Raw genomic sequence first — 15,547 nt, forward strand, 5'->3', positions numbered from 1 at the left:
GAAAAAAGAAAAAAAAGAAATTTTGACACATGACTTCTAGTTAATTTATTTTCACTCCTGAATAATACTCTACTATATGAATATTTCATTAAACCTGTATTATAACTTTAACATTTTAATCTTATTGATGTTTTAATGATGACTAATAAATGGTCAGTTTATATATTCTCTGTTTATTAAAATCAAGGTTAATAAGCACCTTCTTTGTTTTGTTACTCAGATACTTTTTCTTACTTAGTTTTTCCACTTGGCCTATCCATTTCTAGTAGAGAAGTGTTGATATCTCAGCCATGATTGTGAGTTAAATTGCATTCTTTTAACAGTTTTTTCATTCTATTATTTTAAGCTATTTTGTTTGTGTGTGTAATATCTTCTTGGTGAATTTTTCTTTGTCCCATTAATGCTTTTGGTTCTTAATTCCATGTATTTTCAAACATTCTGGGTAATGTTTGACTCTTGTAAGGAACATTCATAGCTTTTTAAAAAACACAATATGAGACTTGCTCATTTTTAATGAAGGAGTCTAACCCAATCATATTTATTGTAATTATGGACATGTTTGCATTCATTTTTGCTATATTATGTGAGTGTGAGTTATCTCTTTCCCTTATCACCAGACATTAGATTGGTCCTTTTTTCCTTATCATTTCTCTTCCTCTAGTGGTTCGAAAGTTATACATCCTATTTCTAATCTTCAAGTGGTTACATGTAACTTTAACAAAATATATATATTTTAATATATACATCTGAAACTTGAGGACATAAATCAGTATCAGAAAATTTACCATTCCAAAAAAGATGCATCCTTGAACATGTTTTACTGTATTGCCTTCCCCACCCCGCAGTTTCTGAGGTCAGCTACACTGTTAGTACCAGACAATTATTGATTTTTTTAATATTATGCTTTAATTTTTAAGGGACTCATTAACAGTTACAATAAGTTTTACATCCACATTCACTCATTAATTTATTTAGCAAATATTTGAGAGCTTGCTACAAGCCAGAAACTCTTCTAGGCACTTTGGAAACAGAAGTGTACCACTTAAACAAAAATTCCTGCCTTCATGGAATTTATATTATTGCAGAAGGCTGGAGATAGAAATTTTGGATTTGTCAGTATATTTATAGTATGTAAAGGCTAGATGAGATGATTAAGGGAGTAATTATAGATTCAAAAAGAGAGGAGGTCCAAGGATTGGCCCTAGGACTGGCCGTAGGGCAGTACCAACAGAAGTACCAGGAAGGAACTGCCAGGGGAATAGGAGGAAAATGAGGACCGGGTGGGCTTGGACATCACGAAGAATTATTTCAAGGAAAAGAGAGTTATCAACTGGGTCAGACTTTGTAAGATGAAAACTGAGAATTGACCTCTGGATTTAGCAACACGGAGGTCATCAGTGACCTTGACAGGCAGTGTTGGTGGAGTGGCGGAGGGGAGACCTGCTGAAGCAGAGGAAACCAGAGACAGGAAATGCTGGCAGCTTTCCAGTAGCCCTGCTGTGAAGAGCAGGAGAGAAGTGGTAGGGAGGGGGATGGTGGCTCTGTGGAGAGGTGGGACCGGAAGCCTTCCAGGACAGGAGAAATGTGCATGCGCTGAAGGGAAGGACTCAGCGGAAAAGGGGAAAGTAGTGAGGTAGGAAGGGCAAGGGAGGTTACTGCAGGAGCAGAGCCCTTGAATAGGCAGAAGAGGTGAGATATACACATTAAACCACTGTGATTACTGCCTCCTTAGAGATACTTTCACTTACCGTCCTATCAAATAATGAGATGATATATGTGAAAGTACTTTGTAAACTTGTAAAGAACCTTATATTGTAAGCTAACATAACAATACAAGTGGAGACTTTAAAAAAAGTGGTCAGTTACTTTTTTTTTTTCCAATTTGATTGCAGCCAGGGAAGTGCTTATTGACTGGTCTTCAGCTGTGTATATTTCCACATAGACACATTTACTAAGCATCAAAACGTTTCACCTAGAGGACTTTGGGATTTTCCCACACTGAGAATTTGATGTTTAACCTTTTGACCACCCAACAAGCAAAGAAAATGTTACCCCTTTTATCTTCTTAGAAGCTTTTAAATAAGCCTGAAGCCATATGAGAAAGCCAAGTGTAATACTTCCATGAACATCTTTTTAGCTAGAATAAAAACAGATGTGAATAGAATCTCATGCACATCTCATATGATTCTTGCCCAGAAAAGATAAAGATCTAAATTCAAATGTCATTTGCTCTTTAATGTTTTATAAAAATGTTGGTACAGTTGCCAATATCAGGTAGGGCCTAATACCAAATGCTCAACCTCCTACATGAAATTAAATACATGTTTTAATCATTCTTTACTTTAAAAAATTAGTATTGATTTAATTTAAAAAACATATTTTTAAAATAAACTACTAAGGATGAGTAATCAAAATAATTTTGCTTAATACAAATGGTTTTATTTTTCCTTCTTCCATTCTTTATTCTCCTGTCTCTGTTTCTCAGCTGCTAAAAGGTAATGCATTATATGGTGTTTAGATAATTGATATAATTGTTTCAAGTTACCTCTTTAGTGTATTATCAGCTTGTAGGCATCAGTTTCTCTAATTGTCAAGTAGTGAATCCTTTATCTGGCATTTAATCTTGCCTCCCTGGGAAAACCAGACCTTACCACAAAGTAAATTTTCGAATTGCTAACCTGAAGTAACATGAGACCGTGCCTTGGCAGTGAACCTTTGCTTTCTGTTATTCATGGGAAGGATAATGATGTACTCTGTTGCCTGAAGGCCCTAGTTTCACTACCTTAAGAAATAACAGCTAAGTACCAGTTGCAAAGGTCTGAGTTTGGAAATTCCAGAAAAAATAATTGCATTGAGACAATATTTTTTATTTTGGGGGGGAAGATGTAATTTAAAAATGTAAGTTTTATCATTTCTACCATTTCTTAAGCTGCTTATTTTATGGCAGCATGACTTAGAGGATCCACAATTACCTGAAAATGATCATTACTTATTTTTATGACTAAATTATGAATGTTATTTTACAGGTGTGTTTAAAATTTTTATTTCCATGTATATATACATGTATATGTTCCATTTTTGTAAGTAACAAAACTGAGATTAAAGATCTAGAATGTAGACTGTTTTGCAATTTCTCAGTAAAACAGAAGATAGCATTTTCTAGAACAAGAAGGAAGATTCCCTAAACATTTTTAGCAAACTTGAAAAGAATGTTAAGCAATTCCCATAAAATAATTTCCTAAAAAGTGTAAAATATAATTTCCTAGAAGCTGTAAAATGAAAAGACAATTTTGAAAAAATTTAAAAAAATTTTTTATACAATTTTTAATGGTTACACTCCATTTACAGTTATTGCAAAATACTGGCTCTATTCCCCATGTTGTATAATACATCCTCGTAGCCTGTCTTACACCCAATAGTTTGTACCTCCCACTTCCTGACCTCTATGTTGCCCCTCCCCTCTCTCTCCCCACTGGTAACCACTAGTTTGTTCTCTACATCTGTGAGACTGCTTCTTTTTTGTTATATTCACTAGTCTGTTATATTTTTTGGATTCCACATGTAAGTGATATCATACAGTATTTATCTTTGTCTGACTTATTTCACTTAGTATAATGCCCTCCAAGTCCATCCATGTTGCTGCAAGTGGCAAAACTTCATACTTTTTTATGGCTGACTAGTATTCCATTGTGTGTGTGTGTGTGTGTGTGTATACCACATCTTCTTTATCCATTCCTCTGTCGATGGACACTTAGGTTGCTTCCATATCTTGGCAATTGTAAATAATGCTGCTATGAGCATTGGGGTGCATGTATCCTTTCAAATTAGTATTTTTGGTTTTTGGGGTTATTTTTGGTTTTTTTTTTTGGTATATACCCAAGAGTGGAATTGCTGGGTCACATGGTAATTCTATTTTTTGTTTTTTAAGAAACTTTCATACTGTTTTCCTCAGTGGCTGCACCAATTTACATTCCTACCAACAGTGTACGAGGATTCCCTTTTCTCTACGTTCTTGCCAACATTTATTATATGTTTTCTTTTTGATGATAGCCATTGTGACAAGTGTGAGGTGATATCTCATTGTGGTTTTGATTTGCATTTCCCTGATGCTTAACAATGTTGAGCATTTTTTCATGTGCCTGTTGACCATCTGCATTTCCTCTTTGGAAAACTGTCTATTCAATTCTTCCGCCCATTTTTTATTTGGGTTGTTTGATTTTTTTGATGTTGAGTTGTGTGAGCTATTTATATATGTTGGATATTAATCCCTTTGGTCATATCATTTGCAAATATTTTCTCCCATTCAGTAGGTGGTCTTTTCATTTTGTCAGTGGTTTCCTTTGCTGTGCAAAAGCCTTTAAGTTTAATTAGGTCCCATTTGTTTATTTTTGCTTTTATTTCCTTTACTTTAGGAGAGGGACCCAAAAAAATATTGCTACAATTTATATCAGAGAGTGTTCTGCCTATGTTTTCCTCTAGGAGTTTTATAGTATCCAGTCTTACATTTAGATCTTTAATCCATTTTGAGTTTATTTTTGTATATGGTGTTAGAGAATATTCTAATCTGATTCTTTTATGGTAGCTGTCAAGTTTCCCCAGTACCAATTATTAAAGAGACTGTCTTTTCTCCATTGTATATTCTTGCCTCCTTTGTTGTAGATTAACTGACCATAAGTGCATGGGTTTATTTCTGGGCTCTCTGTCCTGTTCCATTGATCTATGTGTCTGTTTTTGTGCTAGTACCATACTCTTTTGAATACTGTAGCTTTGTAGTGTAGTCTGATGTCAGGGAGCATGAATTCTCCAGCTCTGTTCTTTTTTCTCAAGGTTGCTTTGGCTGTTCAGGTTCTTTTGTGTTTCCATACAAATTTTAAAATTATTTGTTATAGTTCTTTGAAAAATGCCATTGGTATTTTGATAAGGATTGCATTGAACATGTAGATTGCCTTGGATAGTATAGTCATTTTAACAATATTGATTCTTCCAGTACAAGAACATGGTATATCTTTCCATCTGTTTGTGTTGTCTTCAATTTCTTTCATCAGAGTCTTATGGTTTTCAGAATAGAGATCTTTTGCCTCCTTAGGTATGTTTATTGCTAGGTGTTTTATTCTTTTTGATGTGGTGGTAAATGGGATTGTTTCCTTAATTTCTGTTTCTGATACTTCATTATTAGTGTATAGAAATGCAACAGATTTCTGTATATTAATTTTGTATACTGCAACTTTTCCAAATTCATTGCTGAGCTCTGGTAGTTTTCTGCTGGTGTCTGTAGGATTTTCTATGTATAGTATCATATCATCTGCAAACAGTGACAGTTTTACTTCTTCCTTTCTAATTTGGATTCCTTTTATTTCTTTTTCTTCATTGAGTGCTGTGGCTAGAACTTCCAAAACCATGTTGAATAAAAGTTGCAAGAGTGGGAATCCTTGTATTGTTCCTGATATTAGAGGAAATGCTTTCAGATTTTCACCATTGAGTATAATGTTAGCTGTGGGTTTGTCATATATAGGCCTTATTATGTTGAGGTATGTTCCCTCTGTGCCCGCTTTCTGGAGAGTTTTTATCATAAATGGATGTTGAATTTTATCAGAAGCTTTTTCTGCATCTGTTGAGATGATTATATGGTTTTTTAATCTTTAATGTGTTAATGTGCTGTATCACATTGATTGATTTGTGGGTATGGAAAAATCCTTGCATCCCTGGAATAAATCCCACTTGATCATGATGTGTGATCCTTTTAATGTATTGTTAGATTCAGTTTGCTAGTATTTTGTTGAGGATTTTTGCATCTATGTTCATCAGTGATATTGGCCTGAAGTTTTCTTTGTGATATCTTTGTCTGGTTTTGGTATCAGGATGATGCTGGCCTCATAAAATCTGTTCAGAAGTGTTCCTTCCTTTGCAATTTCCTGGAAACAGTAAAATGAAAAGGCAAATTTAAAGTCTCTTCTACCTCTAGATTTCTGTGATTTCATTTTTCCATTATGTTACCTTAAGCTTACAAATAAGATAATTTATGTGCCAACACTGAGATCCATTCAGGGTAGTTGTCAGTAGCAGTTTTCCAAGATCTTTTTGATATAAAAAATTCCATTTTCTTAACAAAATATGCCACATCTAAAAATATTGCACTGATACCTTAACTTAAACATACAATATCTGTATTTTTCCTGTTCTGTGAAAAATGGTTCTATAAAAAATTTTAACATATCTAATTAGAATATGCCCACTAGAAGCCAAGAAATCATAATTGTATAACATTTAATAGTAATATTTGGAGAGGGCAGACAGCAGAAGCAAGAAGAACTACAATGCTGCAGCCCATGGAGCAAAAACCACATTCACAGAAAGACAGACAAGATGAAAAGGCAGAGGGCTATGTACCAGATGAAGGAACAAGATAAAACCCCAGAAAAAGAACTAAATGAAGTGGAGATAGGCAACCTTCCAGAAAACGAATTCAGAATAATGATAGTGAAGGTGATCCAGGACCTCGGAGATAGAATGGAGGCAAAGATCGAGAAGATGTAAGAAACGTTTAACAAAGGCCTAGAAGAATTAAAGAACAAAAAAACAGAGATGAACAATACAATAACTGAAATGAAAACTATACTAGAAGGAATCAATAGCAGAATAACTGAGACAGAAGAAGGGGTAAGTGACCTGGAAGACAGAATGGTGGAATTCACTGCTGTGGAACAGTATAAAGAAAAAAGAACGAAAAGAAATGAAGACAGCCTAAGAGACCTCTGGGACAACATTAAATGCAACAACATTCACATTATAGGGGTACCAGAAGGAGAAGAGAGAGAGAAAGGACCCGAGAAAATATTTGAAGAGATTATAGTCGAAAACTTCCCTAACATGGGAAAGGAAATAACCACCCAAGTCCAGGAAGCACATAGAGTCCCAGGCAGGATAAACCCAAGGAGAAACACGCCGAGACACGTGGTAATCAAATTGGCAAAAATTAAAGACAAAGAAAAATTATTTAAAGCAGCAAGGGAAAAATGACAAATAACATACAAGGGAACTCCCATAAGGTTAACAGCTGATTTCTCAGCAGAAACTCTGCAAGCCAGAAGGGAGTGGCATGATATACTTAAAGTGATGAAAGGGAAGAACCTACAACCAAGATTACTCTACCCGGCAAGGATCTCATTCAGATTCGATGGAGAAATCAAAAGCTTTACAGACAAGCAAAAGCTAAGAGAATTCAGCACCACCAAACCAGCTCTACAACAAATGCTAAAGGAACTTCTCTAAGTGGGAAACACACGAGAAGAAAAGGACCTACAAAAACAAACCCAAAACAATTAAGAAAATGGTCATAGGAACATACATATCGATAATTACCTTAAACGTGAATGGATTAAATGCCCCAACCAAAAGACATAGACTGGCTGAATGGATACAAAAACAAGACCCATATATATGCTGTCTACAAGAGACCCACTTCAGACCTAGGGACACATACAGACTGAAAGTGAGGGGATGGAAAAAGATATTCCATGCAAATGGAAATCAAAAGAAAGCTGGAGTAGCTATACTCATATCAGATAAAATAGACTTTAAAATAAAGAATGTTACAAGAGACAAGGAAGGACACTACATAATGATCCAGGGATCAATCCAAGAAGAAGATATAACAATTATAAATATATATGCACCCAACATAGGAGCACCTCAATACATAAGGCAACTGCTAACAGCTATAAAAGAGGAAATCGACAGTAACACAATAATAGTGGGGGACTTTAACACCTCACTTACACCAATGGACAGATCATCCAAAATGAAAATAAATAAGGAAACAGAAGCTTTAAATGACACAATAGACCAGATAGATTTAATTGATATATATAGGACATTCCATCCAAAAACGGCAGATTACACGTTCTTCTCAAGTGCGCACGGAACATTCTCCAGGATAGATCACATCTTGGGTCACAAATCAAGCCTCAGTAAATTTAAGAAAATTGAAATCATATCAAGCATCTTTTCTGACCACAACGCTATGAGATTAGAAATGAATTACAGGGAAAAAAACGTAAAAAAGACAAACACATGGAGGCTAAACAATACGTTACTAAATAACCAAGAGATCACTGAAGAAATCAAAGAGGAAATAAAAAAATACCTAGAGACAAATGACAATGAAAACACGACGACCCAAAACCTATGGGATGCAGCAAAAGCGGTTCTAAGAGGGAAGTTTATAGCTATACAAGCCTACCTCAAGAAACAAGAAAAATCTCAAGTAAACAATCTAACCTTACACCTAAAGAAACTAGAGAAAGAAGAACAAACAAAACCCAAAGTTAGCAGAAGGAAAGAAATCATAAAGATCAGAGCAGAAATAAATGAAATAGAAACAAAGAAAACAATAGCAAAGATCAATAAAACTAAAAGTTGGTTCTTTGAGAAGATAAACAAAATTGATAAACCATTAGCCAGACTCATCAAGAAAAAGAGGGAGAGGACTCAAACCAATAAAATTAGAAATGAAAAAGGAGAAGTTACAACAGACACTGCAGAAATACAAAGCATCCTAAGAGACTACTACAAGCAACTGTATGCCAATAAAATGGACAACCTGGAAGAAATGGACAAATTCTTAGAAAGGTATAACCTTCCAAGACTGAACCAGGAAGAAACAGAAAATATGAACAGACCAATCACAAGTAATGAAATTGAAACTGTGATTAAAAATCTTCCAACAAACAAAAGTCCAGGACCAGATGGCTTCACAGGTGAATTCTATCAAACATTTAGAGAAGAGCTAACACCCATCCTTCTCAAACTCTTCCAAAAAATTGCAGAGGAAGGAACACTCCCAAACTCATTCTATGAGGCCACCATCACCCTGATACCAAAACCAGACAAAGATACTACAAAAAAAGAAAATTACAGACCAATATCACTGATGAATATAGATGCAAAAATCCTCAATAAAATTCTAGGAAACAGAATCCAACAACACATTAAAAGGATCATACACCATGATCAAGTGGGATTTATCCTAGGGATACAAGGATTCTTCAATATATGCAAATCAATCAATGTGATACACCATATTAACAAATTGAAGAATAAAAACCATATGATCATCTCAATAGACGCAGAAAAAGCTTTGACAAAATTCAACACCGATTTATGTTAAGAACTCTCCAGAAAGTGGGCATAGAGGGAACCTACCTCAACATAATAAAGGCCATATATGACAAACCCACAGCAAACATCATTCTCAATGGTGAAAAACTGAAAGCATTTCCTCTAAGCTCAGGAACAAGACAAGGATGTCCACTCTCACTGCTATTATTCAGCATAGTTTTGGAAGTCCTAGCAACGGCAATCAGAGATGAAAAAGAAATAAACATAATACAAATTGGAAAAGAAGAAGTAAAACTGTCACTGTTTGCAGATGATATGATACTATACATAGAGAATCCTAAGGATGCCACCAGAAAACTACTAGAGCTAATCAATGAATTTGGTAAAGTTGCAGGATACAAAATTAATGCACAGAAATCTCTTGCATTCCTATACACTAATGATGAAAAATCTGAAAGAGAAATTATGGAAACACTCCCATTTACCATTGCAACAAAAAGAATAAAATACCTAGGAATAAACCTACCTAGGGAGACAAAAGACTTGTATGCAGAAAACTATAAGACACTGATGAAAGAAATTAAAGATGATACCAACAGATGGGGAGATATACCATGTTCTTGGATTGGAAGAATCAATATTGTGAAAATGAGTATACTACCCAAAGCAATCTACAGATTCAATGCAATCCCTATCAAATTACCAATGGCATTTTTTACGGAGCTAGAACAAATCATCTTAAAATTTGTATGGAGACGCAGAAGACCCTGAATAGCCAAAGGAGTCTTGAGGGAAAAAAACGGAGCTGGAGGAATCAGACTCCCTGACTTCAGACTATACTACAAAGCTACAGTAATCAAGACAATATGGTACTGGCACAAAAACAGAAACATAGATCAATGGAACAAGATAGAAAGCCCAGAGATTAACCCACGCACCTATGGTCAACTAATCTATGACAAAGGAGGCAAAGATATACAATGGAGAAAAGACAGTCTCTTCAATAAGTGGTGCTGGGAAAACTGGACAGCTACATGTAAAAGAATGAAATTAGAATACTCCCTAACACCATACACAAAAATAAACTCAAAATGGATTAGAGACCTAAATATAAGACTGGACACTATAAAACTCTTAGAGGAAAACATAGGAAGAACACTCTTTGACATAAATCACAGCAAGATCTTTTTTGATCCACCTCCTAGAGTAATGGAAGTAAAAACAAAAATAAACAAATGGGACCTAATGAAACTTCAAAGCTTTTGCACAGCAAAGGAAACCATAAACAAGATGAATAGACAACCCTCAGAATGGGAGAAAATATTTGCAAACGAATCAACGGACAGAGGATTAATCTCCAAAATATACAAACAGCTCATGCAGCTTAATATTAAAAAAACAAACAACCCAATCCAAAAATGGGCAGAAGACCTAAATAGACATTTCTCCAAAGAAGACATACAGACGGCCACGAAGCACATGAAAAGCTGCTCAACATCACTAATTATTAGAGAAATGCAAATCAAAACGACAATGAGGTATCACCTCACACCAGTTAGAATGGTCATCATCAGAAAATCTACAAACAGCACATGCTGGAGAGGGTGTGGAGAAAAGGGAACCCTCTTGCACTGTTGGTGGGAATGTAAATTGATACAGCCACTATGGAGAACAGTATGGAGTTTCCTTAAAAAACTAAAAATAGAATTACCATATGACCCAGCAATCCCACTACTCGGCATATACCCAGAGAAAACCGTAATTCAAAAGGACACATGCACCCGAATGTTCATTGCAGCACTATTTACAATAGCCAGGTCATGGAAGCAACCTAAATGCCCATCAACAGACGAATGGATAAAGAAGTGTGGTACATATATACAATGGAATATTACTCAGCCATAAAAAGGAACGAAATTGAGTCATTTGTTGAGACGTGGATGGATCTAGAGACTGTCATACAGAGTGAAGTAAGTCAGAAAGAGAAAAACAAATATCGTATATTAATGCATGTATGTGAAACCTAGAAAAATGGTACAGATGAGCCAGTTTGCAGGGCAGAAGTTGAGACACAGATGTAGGGAATGGACATATGGACACCAAGGGGGGAAAACTGCCGGGGGGGTGGTGGTGGTGGTGTGATGAGTTGGGAGATTGGGATTGATATGTATACACTGATGTGTATAAAATTGATGACTAAGAAGAACCTGCTGTATAAAAAAAAAATTAAATTAAATTAAAAAATTAAAAAAAAATATTTGTGAAAATCACACATGCTGTAGTTTCATTATTTGAAGTTTGATGATACTTGATTTTCACAATGAATTGTTCTTTATTAATGAAAGAAATGAAGTTCTTAGAATTTAAAATTTAAGTTTATATATATGTATTAATTTTCAGTTAATTTTATATTTTATTTGTTTCTGTTACTTAGAGTTTAGATTTATAGTTTTTAGTTACTTTAGTTGGGTATTTTGAGTAATCTGTCGCCAAATTTAGTGTAGGAATAACGTAGTTTTATAATTATAGAGCAAAAAATTTGAAGACCATGATCTTTTTACCTGTAGATGGCTCAATTCAGTGTTTGTAAATTAAGATGTAGGACAGTAATTACTATTCAACCTCCCCTAGATAAGGTGGGTAAGTTTGTGGAGGTGGAGCAGAAAACATGTTTATTCTCGACATCTCTCAACAATCAAGATGGAGGACCAGACCCAATGTTTTCTTTATCTCATTGCAGTGTTCTGTGAAAAGGTCAGGAGGTTACAGCAGCATTTTGCCAGATTTGGAAGAACAAAGCTACGGAGAGTGAAAGTGCAGACAGCATTAGATTTCAAGCCAGTAGTGGCTGTGTCTAAGACTTTGGAAAGAGAGATACAGTATACAGACAATAAAATGTGTGGGACTGTCAGTCTAAGTGAATCACAGCAGTTTAGTATTTCCTGAAAAATTGGTGAAGGTTGTTTAGAAGTGTTACCTCCCATGAGGCTTTTAATCCTATAGATGTTGTTTGTTTTGGAAGTGAATCTCTCCGAGTCTTTGTTAAACATAGTAATTCTAATGTTTTTCTGCCTCATGCTTTATATTCCATGAGTCCTTGATGTTGTCACCCAAAGTTGTGACAGAGACTGCAAGCTCTTGACTGTAGTCTCTTCTCTTCCTCCATAATTGTTAGGATTGTGGATACCCAGTTCTTCATTTGCCATCATCTCTTGCACCTAAGTGTGGCCATGTGACTAAGTTCTCTGTGATTGAATGTGAACAGGAGTGATTTATGCCTCTTCTAGTCCTAGTCACGTGGACTTCTTCCCTGCCACCGCCCCCCACCTTGGTTGATAGTGGCAAAGTCATTATCACCCTGGGTCTGACTGACTGTGTGAAGCACAGCTCCCTGATCCCACCCTGACCCCAGTCCTAGCCTGTCTTCTCGGGGGTCCTATGAACGAGAAATGAACACACTTCTTTTGTGTTTGAGCCATTACATTTGAGTAATTTAGCTTACTCTCTCTAATATAGTGGAGAAAGGATTAGTTGGTGAGAGCCTTAATCACTGAGAAGGGAAATGAATTATTTTTTGATGAAGGTGAATTAACTTTGTTAGCTACGCTTGTCTCCTATATCTCCTGGTTTGAAAGCTCACCTAACTGCCCACCAGTGGATTCAACCTCACCACGGACATTAAAACCAACAGGAGAATATAAAGCGCTTCAGATCACTGGCTAATTGACCACTTTTAACATTGTTAATGTAACTCAACCCTGTGATTTAGCCCCAGTCTTATGGATTTCTATTTTATCCCTCAGTGACATGCCAATTCTCAAGGAGCTAAACTTCTTCCTGAACTCAGGCTCCTCTGACTTGGTCTACTCATCTCTTCTTTGAATAGTGAACTTCAGTGAATTTGCCTGCTGCTTGAACCCCTGTGTATCACTTATATTCTTGGCTAAGGTCCCCAGTCTGGGTCTTGTACTTGGTTCAGGATTTTGCCAAATAAATCGTATGCTACCTCTTCTACACCTTTCCTGTTCTGGCTTCTTGCCCCTCCACTGCTGCCCCCTCTTGCAGTCAGTCCTCCATGTAGCATAAAGGATAATCTACCAAATTTGAATCTCTTTCAAATTATATTTATGTTTGTTTTTTTCTCTAATGATAACCAAGCACCTTCTTCTATGTTGTAACTCCCAGTATTCAGTTAAATGTGAAAAGCTATATTCTTCTCTTTCTGGCCTTCCCTAATTCATATACTGATAAAATTCTCACCAGTTATACTGTCCATTCTTTTTGTTGTTGTTATTCCTGTAGTCAGAAGCTAGAATTTGTGAATTTTACTGTCCTTTTTGGAAAGATATCATAGAAGCAAAAATTATTCTTTATTGTAGGAGAAAATTGGTAATGTGTAACTGAAAGAAGACAACAGAAGTAATATATACCTAGTATCAGTAATTACTTTAAAAAGTTAAGTACGTGTAACCCTGTTTTAAAATCTAAATATGAAAAAAAAGAAAAAATTGAATTATCCAGTTTTTATATGTTGCAGCCACTTGGCAGGAGTGCCTGAGAATTTAGTGCTCCAAATTTCAAGACTTAAGCCAGAAGTTATTAATACTTTTGCCTGAATCTGCACTTAAGAAGAGATTCATTTTACTGGAATTTTTACTCTATTAAAATAAAAAACAGTCAAAATGAAAAATAAATCCCATAAGGCTTCTTATTACAATAGATAACTTAAACAATTACCAACATTAGTTATGAAGATGATATGTTTGAAGAACTTTGAAAAGATGGATACACCTAAGTTATAGTGTGGTACCTTTCTCACTAAAGCTTTAGGTTCTCTTTTATTATCTCAGTCTAGATTCCCAGCTTGGAATCAGAAGCCTCTCTTCTGGTTGTCCTTCACTGCCACCTGACCCACACTCAGTATCCCTCTGGCTGTTTATTATCCGGTTGCCAATTATCTTTTCATCCATAAGCATTCATTCATTCACGCAATAAACATTTACCAAGCCTCTTAGATATGCCAGGCACTATGTTAATCATATGTAGACAGGTAATTGCAACACAGTATGAATGGGGAGGAAAGAGTACAAGCGATAGAATAGTAGGATATATAAAGGAAATAGCTAGAATTTATCCAAGGTGCAGGGTTAACTCTCAGGGAAGGTGTATTGTCAAAGTCTAAGATACATTAATACAAGGGATGTGATTAAGTAGGATTGATTTGGAGTAGCATCTTATATAGTAGAGAGGGTGTGGCAGCAGAAGTTTTCTTGCAGGTCGCTTTCCTAAGAGTCTGAGTAAAAGAATCACATTGACCATTTGATATGGAGCAAAGATTCATCTCCTTGGCAATAGCTACAAAGGTATCAGGGCTCACCTCCGGAGAAACTGAAAAGCTGAGCAGGAAACGGAAGTTGATCTAAAATATTCCTGGAGCTGGCCATTGCTCAGAGACCAGTACAGTTCCCGGAGCTCATTCCAGGCATAGAGTGAAGTTTGACTCATTCTTGTTTTTATCAACAGGCTATGACTAGACTTTGGTTAGGATTAGCTTAGTTGGTTTCATGAAGTTCTAGCAGTGGACAACCACTGAATTTGTTGATAACTAGCGGATCTCTATAACAGAGAGAGTCTAGAATGAGGCATCAGGGAGACCTGGTAAGTAGCAGCTTAATACCAAGCACTGGAGTGGGGAGCTTAGCATGTACTGTAGTTCCAGGGGAGCTACTGAAGGATCAGGAGGTCTCAGGCACAGGTAGGAAATCAGGTACTGGAACTGGGAAATAAAGGATGGATTCTGATGATAGGAATCAAATCAGGAGCTCAGTTCCTGGACCCAGAACAAGACAGACACCACCACCCAAATCTCTGGCCTTAAAATCTTTGGACACCTCCAACTTGAGACAAGATTGGTTCCAGAGACTGATGTGAAGCAACCACAAATAGTCCTTAAGTATCTTCAACCTCAGATGGTGAGAGGAAGAGGGAGTCAAGGACACTATTTCAGTATCAGAGTTCTCACAATAAAGACTCTGGTTCTTACAAAAACCAGGGAAAACTTGAATTCAAGGTACAAATAATATTAATTGAATTCAATCGTTTTTTTTAACAATGTCTTCTTTTTTTTTTTTTTTTTTTTTGGCTACGTTGGGTCTTCGTTGCTGCGCATGGGCTTTCTCTAGTTGCGGTGAGCGGGGGCTGCTCTTCATTGCAGTGCACGGGCTTCTCATTGCGGTGGCTTCTCTTGTGGAACACGGTATCTAGGCACATGGGCTTCAGTAGTTGTGGCATGCAGACTCAGTAGTTGTGGCTCGTGGGCTCTAGAGCGCAGGCTCAGTAGTTGTGGTGCACGGGCTTAGTTGCTCTGCGGCATGTGAGATCTTCCCAGACCAGGGATCGAACCCGTGTCCCCTGCATTGGCAGACGGATT

The 15,547-nt window shown here is 36.3% G+C and overlaps 1 protein-coding gene across 6 annotated transcripts in view; it reads left to right on the forward strand.

The window, feature by feature from the left end:
• MICU3 (mitochondrial calcium uptake family member 3) overlaps positions 1–15,547 on the forward strand; it is a 101,003-nt gene that overhangs the window by 19,352 nt on the left and 66,104 nt on the right. The window lies entirely within an intron of this gene.

This window comes from Balaenoptera acutorostrata, chromosome 21 (assembly GCF_949987535.1).
Source record: "Balaenoptera acutorostrata chromosome 21, mBalAcu1.1, whole genome shotgun sequence".
NCBI classification, from domain to species: Eukaryota; Metazoa; Chordata; class Mammalia; order Artiodactyla; family Balaenopteridae; genus Balaenoptera; species Balaenoptera acutorostrata.